Source organism: Macrotis lagotis, chromosome X, assembly GCF_037893015.1.
Source record: "Macrotis lagotis isolate mMagLag1 chromosome X, bilby.v1.9.chrom.fasta, whole genome shotgun sequence".
In the NCBI taxonomy this organism is placed as follows: Eukaryota; Metazoa; Chordata; class Mammalia; order Peramelemorphia; family Peramelidae; genus Macrotis; species Macrotis lagotis.
The window spans coordinates 67519281-67539669 of record NC_133666.1 but is presented as its reverse complement, the minus strand read 5'-3'; the positions used below and the strand labels follow the sequence as shown (position 1 = coordinate 67539669).

The following is a 20389-nucleotide window of genomic DNA, read 5'->3' as shown; positions in this document are numbered from 1 at the left end:
GATTTCTCTCTCAACACATTCAATTTTGATCCATGTAGAGCATGGAAAAAAATGTAAAGATTATCAGACTGATTTCTGGGGGGGGAGGGGGAGAGAAAGGAGGGTGGGGGAAAATGTTTAAATTCAAAACCTTACCAAAAAAAATGATAGGTAGAAACTCCTATTGTATATAATTGGAAAACAAACCAAATATTTATATAATTAAAAAAGTAAATGTTTATATGCAGCTTCTGATAGAGAGGTGATAGACACATTATACAGATTGAGACTGATTTTTTTTTAATTTTATTTATTTAAGGCAATGGGGTTCACTTGCCCAAGGTCACACAGCTAGGCAATTATTAAGTGTCTGAGGTAAGATTTTAACTGGACTTGCCCAATGAAAGTATTTATTTTGATTGATTAAACTTGTTTGTAGTAGGGACTTTGTTAATTTTGGGGGAGAGGGAGAAAGTAGGAGGGAAAGAATGGAGATATGAAAATTAAATAAAATTTAATTTAAAAGAAAAGAAATGTTTATACAGTGGGGACATAATAGTAGTAAGAAATTGTATAGTCCTATCCCAGATGAGATGAGTCTCTTTTATATGACTGAGCCTTCTACCTTTGTTCTTTGAGGCAACAAGGTGGTACAGTAGAGTGTGTGGCAAGAAGATCTGAGTTCAAATCCACCCTTACTAGCTGTATGACCATAGGCAAGTCACTAAATCTCTGTTTGCCTTAGTTCCTGAAATCTAAAAATGGGCATTGGGAAAATCGCTATTTCTGACAATTGTTTATGAGGATCAAATGAGACAATATTTGTAATGTGCTTAGCAGAGTGTTCAACATAAAGGAGGTGTTACAGAAATACCTATTGCCTTTCTTTTTTGCATTAATTCAAAAAAATTCTTTAAACGTTTTCTATATTTTATAGCTGACACACACCATCATGTGAACATTTCCATATACATGGAAGAAAGAGAGAAAAGCACAAGACTTTACCATTTTAAAGGTATTTTTATTGATTATCTTTCAGTTTGATATCACCTTCATTCCCAAATATAGTTCCCTTCCCAGAGAGCCATCCTTTATAACAAAGAGTAAAAGAAGAGGGCAAAAATGCTTTTTAAAAACTAATAAAAAAAATTTTTAAAACCCTGAAGGAAAAAAAAAAACTAATCAACAGGTCAACCAAATCCAGCATTATATACAGTGTTCTACAACCATATTTTCCTACATCTGTAAAGAAGGAGGAAGGTGGATTCTCTTATTGCTTCTTGTAAAAAAATTCTTTGTTTTAATGAGCTAAGATCTGCTTTCTTACCCTTCTACCTAGCCTCTAAATGGGATCTTGAGAACAAAACCTATCACGATCATGTATAGTCTAATCAAAACAACGTTTCACATTGGCTATGTCAAAAAAATTGTGTCTCATTCTTCATTCTGAGTCCTTCATTTCTCTGTCAGGAGGTAGGTAGCATGTTTTGTCATTAGTCCTCCGAAGTCCTAGGTATTTATTATATTGGGAAGAGTTCAGTACAGTAGTATTCGATTACATTTATATATACTTAAGTATATATAAATAGAGGAATTCCTCTATTTATGGGCACCCCCCACTAGATTCCCATCTTTTGCCACCTCAAAAAAGAGCTATACATATATATATATATATATATATATATATAATTTGCATTTGAAAATCTGTTTATTTTAATCACACACGTGTAGTCCTCTTCCCCTGACTTTACAGTTTTTGCTTAAAATCATCAAAACATAATACTCACTCCCAGGTTTTGTCTAGCTGGACTATAGCTTTGACTCCTGATGAACACATTGGCTCCAGATGTGGCCCCCTTGGTCTCCTTGCCTCAAGTCTCTCCCCCCTCTGGGCCATCCTCTACTCAGCTCCCAAACTGATCTTTGTAAAGTTCAGATCTGACCATGTCACCTCCACATTCAAAAACCTCAGTCATTTGGAATTATCCCAGAATTAAATAGAAAATCATCTGTTAGGTGATTAACCCTTCCAATTATACCCTGTCTCTCCTCTTCAGTCTTCTTAGACCTTGTTCCCTTTGATGGCCACTGCAGTTCAGTATTCAGTACTCATATGATTCAACTCTGGTCTGCCCACCCTTCCTTATCCAACAGACTCCCTCTTCCTGACTCCAGGTAGTTTCCCAAACTGCCCCCATGCCTGGAATTGCTGCCTCCTGACTTCTTGAAGCTTCCTTCAGGTCTCAGCTAAAGTCCCACCAAAGCCTTTTTCAGCCATCTTTCATCTTAATGCCTCTCTACTAGGACTGGCTCTAGTTTCCCCTCTGTTTCTCTTGTTTGCATGCAATGGTTTGCATATTGCCTTCCTCATTAGACAGTGTGTTCCTTGACAACAGGAACTATTTTTTGCCTTTCTCTGGATCTGCAGCACTGAGCTCAGCACCTGATTATTAAGCATAGCAAGTGCTTAATAAATACCTGTTAACTTGATCCTTTCCCAGGCTTAAGCCAGGCATGGACTCAAAGCCCTTCTCCAAGCCGGTCACCGTGTCCTTTTGGAACTCTGGCTCACAGAACTAAACACAGAACTCCCGAAATAGATAGAGTGTTGTGCCTGGAGTCAGAAAGACCTCACTTTAGAGTTCCAAATCCAGCCTCAAATACCCACTAACTGCAAGACCCTGGGCAATTCACTTCATCCTGTTTGCCTCAGTTTCCTCATCTGAAAAGGGAACTGGAGAAGCCAATGGCAAACCACTCTAGTACCTCTACCCAGAAGACCCTAAATGGGATCACAAAGAGTCAGACACAATTGAACCACAACAACACTACCCATATGGCCTGAGCAAGGTAGAGAACAGCATCAAGGGTTGTTCATATTAAGAAAAACCAGTTGGAGAGCAATTTGGAACTACACTCAAAGAGTTATAAAATCTTGCATATCCTTGGACCCAGCAATACCTCTTTAGGTCTGTTTCTCAAGGTGTTGGGGCAGGGGGAGAATGAGGAAAAAAACCTATACATGATAAAATATTTAAGTAGTTCTCTTTGTGGTGGCAAAGAACTGGAAATTGAGGGGATACCATCCATTGAGTAATGACAGAACAAGCTGTGGTTAATGGTTATGCTTCAGGAAATGACTAGCAGACTGATTTTAGAAAGTCATGGAAAGCCTAGCATGACATGATGCAAAATGAAATGAGCAGAACCAAGAGAAAGTTGTATGTGGGAACACCAATCTTGTCCAAATAGGAACTGTGAATGACTAAGTTGTTCTGAGTCATAGGATCATTCATAAAAACTATAAAGGCCCTATGAAGGAAGATGCCATCCACCTCCAGAGAAAGAACTGATGTAATGAAATATGTTTCCACTGTTATCAAATGTGGACCTTCTCAAATGTGGACTTGGGGAGGGAAGGAAACAACCTGAAACTCAAAATGCAACAATTTTTTAAAAAATCCAACTCGATTAAACTCAAAATGCAACAATTTTTTAAAAAATCCAAATAGATTAAATTAGAATTCCTACTATTGTAATCTTTTCAAGTTGTACAATTCACATGTAACTTTTTCTCTATGCCTATTGAAAGAGGAGATTGAAGCTTCTGGGCAAAGTTTCTGAAAACATTACCAGAGAATAAAATGACAGCAATAAATCCTTGTCTTTCCTTGGGTGTGCAAGATTGCTATACTTACATTAGAAAGAACCCAGAAAAGGTGTCTCAGGTGAGAGAAGATGAGGGCCAGCTGGGGGTGATAGGGCATTTCAGTATGTATGGACTAGGTGAGAGGACCAGGAAGAGGATCCCTGTTATTTTAAAGGGAGTGTCACCATCTCATGATGGGGGGTAGACTTTACTATAAAATGATGGGTTTAGCAGTTCAACAGCTCTGATCTAAAGGTTGGGGATGGATCTCTAGCTGCATCTGTATCAAATGGCGGAGGAATTCAGAAGGGATGAAGAAATATGAGGGGCCTATTTATTTCAGTGAAGGCTTCAGGTCTGAGGACTTTGTGGGTCTAAAACCTGACCTAGCAGTATTGGGGTGGAAGGAAGTGTTAAAAGAGGTGAATCTAATCATCTATTGTTCTCTGGTAGCTGAGATATTTCGCCTTTATTCTCTCCTTTAAACTCATGGAACCTTCAGCCTCCTTCCCATATTACTCCCCAGCCTCTACTCCAACTCCCACATTCCTTTGACATTCAGAAATCTGCAGTCTCCTGATTAGACATTTCTTTTGACTGTGTATTATCTCTTTGATTTTCTATTTCTTTTTTCAGTTACAAATTTTCACATTTGTTTTTTGAAATTTTGTATTCCGAATTATCTTCCTCTACTCGTCCCTCCTTGAGACAAATTTGATACTAATTATCCATGGCAGGAACAACATGGACATCTCTGTAACCCTGATAGCTTTCCACAAGGCTTCCTCTCCTTCTTAGTATTGTTTAGCTTCATCTCCCTAGCTGTAGTCCAGTCTTTCCAAATGGTCATGATACTTGCTGATATGGAAATATAACCCCCCCATAAATATAATGAGCAAAGTAGTTAAGACTTTCTAGAAGGCTAGAATCCTAAGACTGACTTCTTCAATTCAGAAAACGTATGTGAGGGTGACTAGTCTGTTATCTGCCAAATAAAACAGATACCCTTATCAGTACAGACCATTCATGTCTTGGTAGGTTACCAACTCCATTGGAAGAAACCACTGGCCCACCGTACTGCACATTGGCAGGCAAGACCCTTTCAAATGCAGCAATGAGTTGAATTTGGGACTTGAAAAAAAAAAGAAAAATCAATACAGAATTTCTTAGCATTTTATTTTCAGTTTATTTCTTTTTAAGATTCAACCTTTTTAGAAAATTTTCTGAAAGTTTAAAAAATGAATTTCCTTCTCAACTTTCCCTTCCTGGTCATTTAATCAAAGTGGTTTTAGAGAAAAGAAAAGCAAGGGAAGAGGAAAGAAGTTGCTGAGTTGCTTCCCTATGGAAACTCAACTCTTACTTAGACATCTAGCAGCTGGCCATGTGTTCTTGCCAACCAGGGCAAAGGATTGAAAGACAGATACAGGTCAACCTGATATCAATCCCACAATTCAGACACAGCTTACTTGTTCTCAGTTACAAGTGTAACCCTCCTACCACCAAAGGAGCCACTGGAAAACTCAGAAACAAATCCCAATATTAGATTGGTTTTGCAAGAGCATATCAAGACCCTGGACCTTTGCCAGGATTTTGAGGATTCCCCTCTCCTCCCATCATTCTGTATTACATGGTTCTATATAAAATCACATCTTTACCTAGATGTATAGGAATATTTATAGCAGCTCTTTTCCAGTGGCAGGGAACTAGAGATTGAGGATGCCCAGTGGTTGGGGAATGGCAGAACAAATCGTGGTATGTGATTGAGATGAAATGCTGTTCTGTTATGAAATGAAGAACAATATGTTCTTAGTAATAATAATGTTTGTCTTCATTTTCAGAGAAGACCATGACATCAGGGAGGTGATGCCATGACAAGCACATGAAGTGGATTTGGGTGAAGGGGGGGAGTCACTAAGTCACCAGCCTCACTGTTTCCTCCAGAGCCATCTGGGTCCAGTGGTCAGATATGAATCAGGACGACTAGAAATGACCCTGGATGTGATGCAGTCAAGATTAAGTGACTTGCCCAAGGTCACACAGCTAGTAACAATCAAGTGTCTGAGGCTGGATTCAAACTTCTGTCCTCCTAACTTCAAGGTCAGTGCTCTATCCACTGTGCCACTTAGCTACCCTAAAAAATTTACATGAGGGGAGGGGCGGCTAGGTGGCATAGTGGATAAAGCAACAGCCTTGGAGTCAGGAGTACCTGGGTTCAAATCTGGTCTCAGACACTTAATAATTATCTAGCTGTGTGGCCTTGGGCAAGCCACTTAACCCCATTTGCCTTGCAAAAACCTAAAAAAAAAATTACATGAGGGGCAGCTAGGTGGCGCAGTGGATAGAAAGCTGGCCCTGGAGTCAGGAGGACCTGAGTTCAAATCCAACCTCAGACACTTAATAATTTCCTAGCTATGTCGCCTTGGGCAAGCCACTTAACCCCACTGCCTTACCAAAAAAAACAAAAACACCCAAATTTACATGAGCAGATGCAATGAGAGATGTATCATACAAAAAGTGGCGGCAATACTGTAGGATGATCAGCTGTGAAGGACTTTGCTTTTCTCAGCAATGCTGTAACCCAAGAGAATTCTGAAGGATTTATAATAAAGAATGCTCTCCGTCCCAAAGACAGAGCTGATGGGGTCTGAATACAGATTGAAGCAGACTTTTTTTTTTTCACTTTATTTTTCTTGAGGTTTCTCTTTTTACGGGATGGGGTGGAGTTATGTTTCCTTTTTACAACATGGCTATTGAAATGTTTTTCATGACTATACATTTTTAACTTATATCAATTAACCTGCTTTCTCAATGAGGGGGAATGGGGTAGGAGAAAGGGAGGGAATTTGAAACTCAAGGTTTTGGAAGTGAATGTTGAAACTTATTTTTTGTATATAACCAGGGGAAAATAAAATAAAATTTTAAAAAAGATAAATCCCCAACAAAATTGCATCTTTATGATAGTAATATACACTTAAATTTGTAGGGGCCATTAAGAGTTTTCTTCCCTTATCAAATCTTGATGAAACTCCTATGAGATTGGTAAGGTAGGTACCATCTTTGCCCTTTGGCAGATGAGACAACAGAGGTGTCCATGGTCACAAACTTGAAAGTGCCAGAAGTCTGGTACTGAGACTCCAGTACCATGTGTTTTTTTTCACCATTTCTGTATCCCACTACTCTTTGATACCTTCTTTCCCCACTGAGCCAATGTCTAATTTCTCTGCTCGCATATTAACAAATCAAAATAGTCCTATTCTCAGGAATGCTTGCATTTTAACTGAGCTGCAGGAAGCTCCCAAGCCTTCATGACCCAAAGGAATGAAACCCCCTGAGAGGCAGCATGTTTGGTTGGGCCTGGATTCTGGAAGAATCTGGTACCAAACTTGCCTCTGAGACTTACTAATGATATAACCCTAAGTAAGTCATATTGTCCCTCTAAACCTGTTTTCTGCTCTCTAAGGTGGGTTTAATATCTCTAAGTTCCTATGCCATAGGGATTGTTGTGTGATATAGGTAAGGTTTGGTCACCTACATTATTCCATTCAGTATGCTTATGTAAGAGGTAAATTATTATCCAGATATCATCTATTATTATTACTAGTCACATTACGATTAGCAGGGAGACCCAATTTATTCATCCAACAATCATTATATGTAAAAAGCATTGTAATCAGGGCAGCTAGGTGGCACAGTGTAGAGAGGACTGGCTCAGAAGTGGGGGGGGGCTGAATTCAAATCCAGCCTCAGACACTTAATTACCTAGCTGTGTGACCTTGGGCAAGTCACATAGCCCCATTACCTTAAATAAATAAATTTTTTTTAAAAAAGCATTGTCCCAGGTAGGCCCTAAGGAAAGCGCAAAAAGACGAGGGACTAACCTCCCTCAGTCTGGACCTTTCTCCTCAGAGCAGAAACCAATCAATTACTGACTTCTGTCCACCCATAAAGTAGGTATAAGACATGTTGCCTTTCAGGGAGATCCATTCCTTTGGATCATGCATTAGGAGAGCCCACGTCATGATCTTTAGTCCCTAATGGGTAGCCTACAGTCTTTCTGGCTCATAATGTAGTGAGCAATTGTTGAGCCTTCGGTGGGTTGTATGGGAGAGTGTATAGCGTAGGGGAGCATGTCTGCTAGCCTGGCTTTTCTCAGGATAAAAGGTTCTTCCCAGAATCTAGGAACAACAGAGGTTACCAAAGTAGGAATCCTAGTGACAGTTTCTAAAAACAAAAGGTGCTTCCAATATTTCACTGGAGTGAAGTTCTCTAATGATTTTTGAAAACAGTTTGCCATTGCACAAGGAACATTACAATACTAAATAAGTTTAAAAAAAAGTGGCTCTATTAATATGTTGGTGTATGAGAGAACTTTCTATCTTTAATCTCCTTAGGGTATGTGACTAGCAGTGGTATCTCTGGGTCAAAGTGTGAAGTCATTTTACTGACTCTATTTGTCTACTTTCATATTGCTTGCCATAATGGTGACCCACCTTCTTCCATACAAGTTGATGTCTGAAATATGCAGCTGCATATTTTCTGGGCTTACTTGTGTCCACCTTTGCCTACTTTGATGCCAATCTGCCACTGTTTTAGCAGAAATGGAAGGGAATGGAAAGAACCAAAGAGCATTGATTATTTTTCTTTGTTTTACAGGTGCCATGACAAAAGAATTCATCAGGTGGTGGCCAGGATCCCACACATGATGTTCTTGATGTCCTTGGAAGGCCTGGGCAAAATCTCTGAGTGACAGATGTCAGTGTTGCTTGGCATAGCTTTGGAGAACCAGAGTTACCTGAATAGACATCGAGACAAGTGAGTAAAAGGAAGCCTTGGACTGAACAAGGCCTAATCCTTCCACTGCTCTCTGAACATCCCACTCTGGGTTACCTTCTCCATTAAGATTGTCACCATCTTGAGGGCAGGATCTAAGTCTTAATGATTTTTGTCATCCCCTACAGTCTCTCACTCGAAGCTGACTTTGTCCTATTACTTTCTTTTATTATTCCTATAAAGGAGATGGGGAGTAGAGGTTTAATTTTTAGGGAAATCAGATACAAACATGCTGAATTTCATCTTCACAAGAATCCTTTCCTCATCCCCCTTAATACTAGTGCCTTCCCTCTATTGATTATCTCTAGTTTATCATCCATATCGATACATACATACATATATATATATTTATGTGTATAGATGCAAATTTATACATTTATATGAATATATATATATACATTAAATATATGGCTTATTTGTCCAAAGCTATTTGTATGGTCTCCCCCAGTAGACTATGATCTCTGAGATTGGGGACTACTGTGCTTTTCTTTGCTACCCCAGGACATAGTAGGTATTTAATAAATGTTTACTGACTGACTGACTTTGTTGCACTCACTCAGATAAATTTTCTGGGTAGCATTCCAATACGACCCAGAACGAAGACTAGTATCTGGTGGAATAACTTTGTAAATCTGAATGTCTCCCAATTGCTATCAGCAAAAAGTAGAAATTAACATTACTTGGGTGAAACTGGAAATGTGATCTTTAAAAATGGGTCCTTGCTTCCTCATTGGAGATAGTCACTGAGATCCTTTAGTTGAATGTCGGGGTCCAAACTATCTAGGGTCAAAGGAATTCGAATTACTGAGCTATATGGGAGCTGTAATCTGGCTGGCCCATAGAGAATGCTGTTAATTCTGAGAAAGCACATCGTCGTGGGGCATTGAGTGATAGAAAACAAGCAGAAATGGAGGAGAGGTACAATATTCTTCATCTTACACAGTCCCAATTTAGCCTAGGGTTGTGGATGAGAGCTCTAAGTGGCCAGCAGCCAGCATGGCTGTGTCACCATCTCCTCCACATTCCCAGGATGGAGTGCCCAGTTGGTGATTCTTATAGAGAAGAAAGGCCCTGAGAACATCCCCCAAGCCCAGCATTATTGACTAGATCCTAGGTAAGAAGCATTTGTAAGTTCTATGAATATGTGCTCGAGCCCCCAGACTCCATTACAAGTTATCTACAGGACTGTCATGTGAAAGAGAAAGGCAATTTGTTCTATGTGACCCTAAAGGACAGAATCAGGAGCAATGGGTGGGAGATACAAGGAGGCCAAGTTCAGCTTGATAATGTTTTGAGATATCCAACATTGTAGTGGGAGCCCCTCATTGGAGGGCCCAAGACCACTTTTAAGACATGGTATAGGAGTGGGATTTGATGGTTTCTGAGGTCGCTCCCAATTCTCATATTCTGTGATTCTTACTCGAATGATCATGTAGGTGCCTGTCTGTTGACTGCACATCATTCCTTCACACATGCACACCATCCCCCTCCCTCCTTTATTAGACGATCTTGTCTTTATGTCCTCAGTAGCATCTGGCAATTAATGGTGCTTAATAAACGTGTCTAAGCTTGGCTTGGATTACTTTACGTTAGGGATCTCCTAGGACCGTGGAAAGGTGTGACAGACAGCCGGTTTTCAGGAGGATTTCAAAATAAAGGACACGGTTGTCTTTGGATAAGGAAGCTGTTCTAGGGACAGAAGGCAGAAATAGACAAGGACACTTCTAGGATGCCCTCTAACTTTGTTCTAAATTGGTCACTCACCAAAGGCTGTTGTCTGTGTGAGCTTGTCAGCATGCATCACCTCCAAGAGCTTTAATTTCTGTTTCCCTTCAGAGAGTACAGGCCCCCCAGCTATCTCTTTTGCCATGACCCTAGTTCTCTCTACCCTCATGGCCCCTTTCTTGCCCTACAGGGTCCTTGCTCCATTATTACCAGACTCACCTCTCTCATCAAGGTCTTGATTTACAGACCAACTGGATTTATTTCTGTAACCTCTGATGACAAGCTGGTGAAGACAGAAGGGATTGGGGAAAAAAGGTCAAGTGAAACTAAGTGTGAAGAATAACAAAAGAGGGGTAGCTAGGTGGAGCAGTGGATAGAGCACTGACCCTGGAGTCAGGAGGACCTGAGTTCAAATGTGCTCTCAGATACTTAATAATTACCTGTGCAACCTTGGGCAAATCACTTAACCCCATTGCCTTGCAAAAATTAAAAAAAAACACGCAAAAAAATAACAAAAGAAAGGAGTGTTGACTGAATGATGACCAGGGTTAGTGTATTGGCCCAGTTTTACACTAGAACAGGATTTGGACTCAGGTCTGAGTGTGTGGGCCAAGAAGGGAGGGAGGTTAATGGGGCCTGAGATTCTTTAGGCCTCAAAGCAGGAGTTCTCAGGGCAACTTGTGAGACACACAAAGGGAAGGTGGGACCTTACAAAAGGGGTTAAAGGTTAGAGACAATAGTTCAATCTCTATCACTTTTATATAGTGACCCTGATGCTGTCACTGCCAAGCTTGCAAAGACAAGTTTCTTGGCACTGTAAAACATTCTACAGACTACCAAATTTCACCTGGAGTAGAAAAGAAAAACAAGAGATTCTCTCTGGTCAGGCCCTCTTCAGCTCAAAACTTTTCAGTGGTTATCTATTCCTACCAAAGAAAATTCAACCTCCTTTAACCTGTGATTCAGTGTCCTTCACGATCAGGTACTTCATATCACCCTATTCCCTTCCATGGATGCTGTTCTACCAGAGAGGACTATCAGTAGTATCTCATTACTCCCTATACCTGCCTGGAATGGCCTCCTCATCTCTATCTTCTTCTTTTAAAATATCAAGGCAGGTAGGGTGTCTGGAGGGTGGCTGCTATATCTCACCTCAGGATTCCCTTGGTAGATTTGAGGGATAGGAACTGGTTTGTTAATGCTATAGTGTAGGAGCCCCCACCAGTGTGTTTCTCCTCATGATTATCAAGTGATATCAACTATCACACCATCTGGTTACTGGCAGTTCTTTCTTCCTCTTTGTGGGGCATTCACGATGTCCCCCTTAGATATGTTGTACTTTTCTGCCTGGTACCTCCTAGAGTCCTCAAGCAGCCTTTTCTTGGGATGTTTAGTTTGTCCTTGGCTCCCAATGCAGATGCTGTTGCCCGCCACTGCTGTAAGTGAATAGGAACGGCCTAGGGGAAGAAACAAAGAGGAGATTGAGAAGAAGCAGTTAGACAAATAGGAGAACCAGGAAAGAGAGGTGGTCCAGAAGCCTAGAGAGAATAGAGTAGTATCCAGGAGAAGAGAGTGATCAACAATGTCAAAGGTAATGGCGAAGTCAAGAAGGGTAAAGACAGAAAAGGCCATTCATTTTAGCAACTGAAGATCTCTAGTAACTCTGGAGAGGGCAGTTTTGGTTGTAAGGTGAGGTTGGAAACCAGACTAAAGAAGCTTTAAAAAATGTAAGAAGAAAAGAAGGAGAAGCACTAAGCAAAATATAGATGACTTTCCTAAAGAAGTTTAGCAAAGAAGGACAGGAGAGATATCGAATGATAGCTAGTGGGGATGGTCATATCAAGGCTCTTTTAAAGCCCAAGAAGACATGTTTGTAGGCAACTTGAAGGGAATCAGGTAAGGAGAGAGAGAGAGAGAGAGAGAGAGAGAGAGAGAGAGAGAGAGAGAGAGAATGCAATTTGCTGGAGGAGATAGCTCTAAGCTCTTTATAGATAGGATTCATTTTCCATCCTTGAGGTTATAGGCAGGGAAACAGTTTGGATACTGGGATTTTCCTGACACAGAACATTTAAATGTGATCGATAGGGAGAAGTCCATCAAAGGATCTGGAAAGAAGTATAAAGGGTTGAGAGAGTATCAGGTAAGAGGAGGGGTTGTAGCTTAGGGAATCAAAAATCTGTTGAACACATTGCACCTAGACTAGAAAGAAGCAAAGATTTTCTCTGACCACAATCATTTAAAAGTACCTAGAGCTGCTCTGATGCATACTCAAAGGAAGAAGACTTCAGAGTAAGTGCTTTGGAAGCAGGTTAAGTGTAGACTGGGGGGCCTGGTGAACAACACTGGCTGCAAAGACAGGTTTGCACATTAGACTTCAAGATTACATCAGTTGATCCAGATGACATTCTTCTTTTCCTAAAAGATCCCAAGCAGGTGGCTTCCCCAGTGCCTCCCATCACTGCCCTATGCTGTTCAGAAACAGAAGCCTTCTCTTAACTGGACAGAGAGAGAAGGAAGACAGTCGGGCTGAATGGAAGGGCTTGGAATTGGGGCAGCTCACTACTTCACTCTAATTTAGCTTCTGTTTAACTTACCGAAGTGATTTTCCTAAAGCACAGATCCAACTCAATAAACTCCAGTGGTTCCTTATTACCTTCAAGATCAAATACAAAACACTCTTTTTGGCATTCAAAGCCCTTTGTCCCTGAGCCCGGCTCTCACCTTTGCAGTCTTCTTCCTCACTCCCAGTCATATACTTCTCCAGTGCCCCTGACTTCTTGGCTATTCTGCTAACTCCATCTCCAAGCTCTAGGCATTTTTTCTAGCTCTTATGCCTTGAATACTCTCCTTCCTCAACTCTACCTATTGGCTTCCCTGGGTTCCTTCAAGTCCCAATTAAAAATCTCTTTTTATTAAAAAGTCTTTCCTAATCCCTCTTAATTCTACTGCCTTCTTTCTGTGAATTATTTCCGATTTATCTTGCATATACTTTGTTTCTGCATATTTGCTTGTTGTATCTCCATTAGAGCATGAGCTCCTTGAAGGCAAGGAATGTCTTTGCCTCTTTGTATCTTCAGCTCTTAGCACAGTGCCTAGTACCTAGTAGATGCTTAATAAATGTTTATTAGCTGACTGACTGGGAGGGAATTGGGAGTTAAAAGAAGTTGAAAAGAAAATAGGAATATCCTACAGAGAATGGGACTGCCCATGACTCTAGAATCTATTATGAAATCACAAAACTCAGTTTGAAATGTACAACAGCTCCTATTTATACTGTATTTTGAAGTTCACAAACTATTTTGCACATACACCTGTGAGAATGACATGTGTTAATGCCATTGGAGCATCAGTAGCAGTTCACATTGACCTGCATTCTACAGAAAGGGAATGTGTCACTACATTAATTATCCTGCAAGGGAGTGGAATTTCTTAGCCTCCCACCAGTCGGAGGTCATTTCAAGTCTCCAATTAAGCGGTCATTTTAGTCTCTCTGGAACAAACACAGAGGAACCTCTGAAAATCCTGCTATATCAATATGGGCTCCCAAAGAGGGAGTCTAAGAAGTAGTTACCACATCCAAGGAAGGCAGCAATAAGCAAATTACCCACTCCCAACCCAGGGAGGTAGTGATGAAAAATAACAGGACTCTTTTGAGGCTCTATAATTGGAATTAGTACATTTTAAATCCTTTAATGAGGATCCACTGGAGGGCAAGGCTGGTGCCAGCAGCCGCAGTAATTCCAGCTCCAATAGCATATATTAAAGTTGCTGCAGTTAAAAAGCTCATAGTTGGATTTTGGGATCAAGTTGACCCAGACCCTGCCTGTTACTGAATGTCTGGAGGGGCTGGAAGTGTTTACTTTGAAAAAAATTAGAATGTTCAAAGAAGGCTCCAGTTGCTTGGATACCTCAGCTAGGATTAAGAAGGATGACCAGGAACATTCATATTGTGCTGCTAGAAGTAAACTTCTTAGACCTGTGCAAGGCAACTAGAGTGAAAGCATCTGGCAAGAATGTTTTCATTAATAAAGAACAAAAGTTGGAGATTGGAAGATGATCAGATACCATCATAGGTCCAACCATAAACAATGCCACCTATTAACCAGGTGGCATTATTTCTGTGACCCACTGGGGCAGCTTCCAGGAAACCAAAGTCTTTTGGATGGGGTGGGGGTGGAGGGTATGGTTGCAGAACTAAGAGGAACTAATTCAATCACCTTCCTGATGATTAGACCATCAAGAGACAGGTTAGCCATACCGTGTTGTCGCAAAGATGTCACCCAAAATCACCATAATAATGTCATGCCCAGAGTTGCTGAAGCTCCATGGCGCCTCACTGATATGGGAGGGAAATGACACCCATAAGTCCAAAGACTCCCAAAGTATCCAGACCATCACCAGTAGTTCTGTTTCCTATCAGATCAAGCCATGGGGTGAAACAGTTCTGGGAAAGACAGTGAAAGGATCTCTTTGCACAACAATCCCATCGCTTTACTTAACAGCTTGTGCAACTCATGTCACCATGGTCCTCTTCAAACAAAAAGGATAACTACTACAACTATCTACACTAGCTAACAAGAGTGTGCTCAAGATGCAAAAGCACTTAGTAACCTTCCCACATCACAGAGCTGTGAAGCTTCTGGGAAATGGGGCCACAGAGTGGGCTGGCAAATCTAGTTTATCACAACCAGGAACCCTGAAGGAAAGACAGGAGGCATCATTCATCATCATCCCTCATACTCTGATGGTCTCTGCCCAGGACCCTGAATGCGAGTACTCTGGGAATAGTCATGCTTCCAGTCGAGGACTCTGGGAATAGCCATGCTTCCAGTCCTGGGCCTGCTACCACCCTCCTGGGAAGCAGCCCCTGTGCAAATGCAGCCTGGCTACTGGTCTTGCAGGTACTATGGCCACATCTGTTGGAGACAAAGAAAAGAAAGTCCTTATAACACCAAAGTCCTTAGCCTGGTTAAATGTTTCAACATCAGAAACAGATACGATTTTCTCAGTGGAAATGACATTACCATCTATCTGCTTTGCTGCCTCACCCTAAGGAGCCCCTTGAGAGCAGGGAATGTCTAAATTTTCTCTCTGTATCCTCAGGCTTTTGCAGTGTTTTGCATATAGTAACTACTTAATAACTTCCATTTATTCATTCAATCTAAGGTAGAGGGACTCTTAACCTGGGAGGATATATTTCCAGGGATTTGCAAATTTGAATGGGAAAAAATTTGGATCTTTGTTTTCACAAACCTCTAACTGAAATTTAGCATTTCCTTCAATTATGAATGTAGGCAACAAATATTGTTCTGAGCAAAAGTCTCTAGGCTTCATCTGACTCCTGGGAGGGTACATGAGCCAAAAAAAGTTTAAGGTCTAGAAGAGGACGTGGAATATTGCTTAAAAATATTTTAAAAGTATAAGACCTCCAAGACTCTTCTCTCTTGTCACATTTTCAGTGCAAGGAAAATTGACATATGATGGCCATGGAGTTTGTAAAACATAATGAAAAAAATGAAAGAAAGTTAGTTGTCAAGTATGCTTACTGGAGGTTCAGTGCCTCCAGCCATTACAAACTCCTCCTACTTACCTTCCCAGATATTTGGGGTATGCAGGTCATAGAAAGGGAAGGAGTGGATATGTACAGAATTAATATTACATCAAGAGAAAGAGACCTGGTGAAAAGAACTGTCTTCCCTTCATCCCATCATCCCAATGTAAATCACAGTAGCTGCCAGTCTTTCCCCTCTCATCCTCTCATCTAGTTTCTTGATCAACCAATCAGGATCACCTCCGTAGCACTGGTCTTGGGCAGTCCTGGTTGCAGGGAATAGAATCTTGGGCCATGGCTACTATGGCTGCTCACCAGTCTGACATAGATTGAACCCCCAAAGTTCACTGCCGTGAACCAGCATGTGGAGCAGGGAAAAAGAAGGGGAAAAAACATTCACTGTTGTATACTTGTATAAGTGTCTACATTTTTTCTGAACACAATGAGATTTTTGTCCCCTGTGAGTGAGCACTGACCCAAAATTCTGAAATAGAAAGGGCATGGTGAGTCTCAGAAAATTTCTGCCATGGGGCAGCTAGGTGGCGCAGTGGATAGAGCACTGGCCCTGAAGTCAGGAGTCCCCGAGTTCAAATCCCACTTTGGACACTTAATAGTTGCCTAGCTGTGTGACCTTGGGCAAGTCACTTAACCCCACTGCCTTAAATAAAAAAATAAAATTTTAACAAAAGAAAATTTCTGCCAGTCTTTGCTCTGTCCTCAAATTATCACCAGCCCAGGCCAGAAGGTAAATAATCATTCAGAAAAGCAAAAAGAAACAATCCAGGCACAGGTTACAAAATTTATCTTTTCTAAGATTCACAACAATCTTGTGAGGGCCTCACTCTTATTATCCCCACTTGACTGATGAAGAAACTGAGGCAGACAGAAATGAAGTGATTTGTTACACAGGTAGAAAGTGTCTGAGGCAGGATTTGAATCTAGGACTTCCTGACTCCAAGTCCAGGACACTCCAATCTCTACAACATGGTCATACTTGTTAAAATCTTGAATCTGGGCAAGAAATAGGAGAGGGGATGCAGAGTAGGCATCCCAAGTCAACTCAAGGCAGAAAGAATTTATTAGGAACAGTGCCTACCTTCAAGGAGTTCATGTAGTGGATAGAGTGCTCGGCTTGCAGTCAGGAAGATCTGAATTCAAATATGACTTCAGATACTTCCTAACTGGGCGACCCTAAGCAAGTCATTTCACCCTGTTTGCCTCAGTTTCCTCATCTGTAAAATGAGTTGAATAAAGAAACCAAAAAACACTCCAGGATCTTTGCCAAGAAAATCCCAAATGAGATCACAGAAAGTTAGTTATGACTGAACAACAACTCTAATAAGTCTGGACAAAGAAACTTCCAAGTTATCTGGGGTAGAGGGAGAGAACTTATTTCTAGAAAATGAGGAAGAGCTTTGCACATAAGCTGAACCTTGAATGGAAGTGGGGATTCTAAAAGGCAGGGGATGAAACAAGAGACAGTTAAGAAAGTCAGCTGAACGAGAACTTCCAATGTATTTATGAGGGAATGATACCTTGAAAGAGAGGGAGCAGGTAGACTGGGACAGGCTTTCAGTGTCAAACAGGAGCCTGTATCTTATTCTAGAATCAATAGGGAGCCACTGAACCTTCATGAGTGGAGGAATACCATAGCCAGACCAAATCCTACTTCTTTATTTTTTTAGGTTTTTGCAAGGCAATGAGGTTAAGTGGCTTGCCCAAGGCCACACAGCTAGGTCATTATTAAGTGTCTGAGACCGGATTTGAACCCAGGTATTCCTGACTCCTTGGCCAGTGTTTTATCCACTACACCACCTAGCCACCCCCAAATCCCACTTCTTTGGGGAGAAATGTAGCTTTTGGGCTCAAGAAGAACTTCTGCTATGTCCGCTTGGTTACACTTCAGTGGACACAACATAGGCCCTGGAGTCAGGAGGATGGGATTTCAAATTAGGTCTTAGACACTTGACACTTACTAGCTGGGTGACCTTGGGCAAGTCACTTAATCCTGATTACCTGGCCAGAAAGAATGAGGAGGAGGAGAGCCTCTGGCTTGGCACCTTCTTAACCTTCGATCTCACTGACACAAAACCACTATTTGCTTTACCAGCTTCTGATTCTACCCTTTCACCATGGACCTAAATTCTTTGCTACGAAGGACTGGAGTCACAGAAAGAGAAATGGCAATGGGACCAGAGAAGGATTAGGTGAATGAACTGGATAAAGTACTCCTCAGGGCTGGGGGTCCATTAGGGAAGCAGAAAGAAAGAAACATTTACTATGTGCAGCCATTTTACAATGATCTCAACTGATTGTTACAATTCTAAGAGAAGTGTATATAATATGTGTAATTATATTATACATAATCTAATCCTCATTTTGGATGTGAGGGGCCTGAGGTAGATGTTAAGTGACTTGTCCGAGGTCACATGAGTGACTCGCCCAGTTTATAAGTATCTGAAGCAGAATTTGATCTCAGGTCTTCTTCTAGACCTAGAGCTCTGTCTCTTACATCACCTTGCAGCCTTTAAGAGGAGAGAATCTAGAACTAGGGAGATCAGGACAGATAGTAGGACAGCCTTGCAAAGTCCTGGCTGAACTTTGTAAGACCACTGCTCTGGAATTTGCACAGATGTGTGATTTCTGGAGCCCTGACTTGTAAACCACTGACTTGACCAGGGCAGGGCTCTGGCATCACTGTTGACTTCGCAGCCAGCTAGTCAAGCCAAGGTCACCTGAATAGAGTCTGAGTACCCTGAATTTGACTCCAAAGGGACCTTAGAGACCATCTGGTCCAATGGTCACATTTTACAGAAGAACTGTGATTCAGACTCCATTAATGAAAGGAGCTTCCACACTTTTGAATTCCCCATGGCCTCCTCTTTACTTTCCCTTGCACTTTCCACCAACTTGATTCTTCCAAATCAAGTCTTCTAACCAGGACATAGATGAGCTTTTCTAAAATCTTTACTGTAGAATGGCTTTGGCTCATGCATTGGACAAGAAGGAAATTGACTCCATGGCCCTTGAACCCACAACACCTTAATCCACCCTGCTTGAGAACCCAGTTTGGCATTCTATAGTCTATTGTCTGCTTTCCATGACTGAAACAAGGTTTTTCCATGCTGGCTCAATGGTAGCAGTTCCATTGTAATCTGGGGGCATTCTAGGACTTGGCTGTGCACTACTGGTCCCACCAGCCATCAGCCTGGCATTGAAGTGACTCAGTGGAAGAGCACTGGTCCTGGAGTCAGGAGAACATGAGTTCAAATCTAGCCACAGACACGTAATAATTACTTAGCTGTGTGACCTTGGGCAAGTCACTTAACTCCACTGCCTTGTAAAAGTGAAACAAACAAATTTTTAAAAAGAGCTGGCACTGGATCTTGACTTTTTAAATATCAGAGATTATTTATTCCTTGTGTCAGATAATCTAATAGGGAAAATCATGGGTTAGGGGAATTATTGGAGCTTGTTTTTATTCTTCTTTACTCTTCCCCCAACTGATGGAGTCTATTCTTCCAGAGCCTCAGCTGCCTAATTTGTAAAGTGGGGCTGATGATGATGTTCTGCCTACATCCCAGAGATTTGGACTTTTAAGTGCTTTGCTTTCTTCAGAAAGAAGAAATATAGGGAGGCAAATCAAGAATCACCTCCCTCCCTCCCTTGGGTCCTCAGTTTCCTCCCTTCAAACCTTCTGGCTCTGAACTGGATGAAGGAAGTAGATGGAGCAGTCCTAAGGCTCTGATTTGATGAAAGGCCTCAGGAGACTGATAAATCATGCACTAGAAGAATAAATGGCTATAAGAGACCCAGAGAATCTTGGGAAGGTTTTGAAAGACTGATGGAGAGGGTATTAAACCAAACCCAGAAAATCCGTTTACACAATAATCACAACAATATGAAGGAAATTAACAATAAAAACATCGAAATACTGATCAATGTAGAGTTCTGTCATAACTCTCCAAGGCTTATGGTAAAGCAGCCCATTCTCTTTTCAACAGAAAAGTGGACTCTAAGTGATGTGTGAGGTATGCCTGGTCAGATATGGCTAATGAGTTGCAGTTTCTTGAATGACTAGTCTTTGTTAAAAGGATAAGGTTATTGGAGGAAAGGGGGAAAATATGAGGAACTTGATGAACTGCATGTATTCCTGCATAGAAAAATGACACTGATAATGCTCATATGAACCTTCTCAGTTAATAGAGCAGGTAGAGGGAGCTTTTATAGTTGAAGCACAGGAGAAAGCTGAATTTGAAGATAAAATATGGCGTAAAAATGGAGTCGATAGAAAAAAAGGGAAATGTAATGGGAGAAAGAAAAAGGAGAGGGGGAATAGGCCAAGATAACTCATATAATAAGTTTTTTCTTTATTACAATGAGCTATTGCAATGATATGAAAGGGGGGAAGGCAAGGGGGAATGAGGGGAATCTTCGCTCTCATCAGAGGTGGTTAGGAGAGGAAACAGCATATATACTCAATGGGGTATAGGCATCTGGAGTAAGAAGGAGGGGGGGGACAGGGGGAAGGGGGGGATGTGAGTGATGGAAGAGAGGATGGACCATGGGGGGAGAGTGGTCAGATATAATACATTTTCCTTTTTACTTCTTGCAAGGGGTTGGGATTGGATGGCCTGTCCGGGACAGGTGGATTC

General features: G+C 41.3%; 1 protein-coding gene across 1 annotated transcript in view; it reads left to right on the top strand.

Moving 5' to 3' along the window:
* Nucleotides 1-275: 275 nt before the first annotated feature.
* XKRX (XK related X-linked) overlaps nt 276-20389 on the top strand; it is a 49886-nt gene continuing 29772 nt past the window's right edge. Inside the window, exons 1-2 of the mRNA XM_074201268.1 lie at nt 276-994; nt 8282-8440. The gene's annotated coding sequence lies outside the window, so the exon portion shown is untranslated. The remainder of the gene's footprint in view (nt 995-8281; nt 8441-20389) is intronic.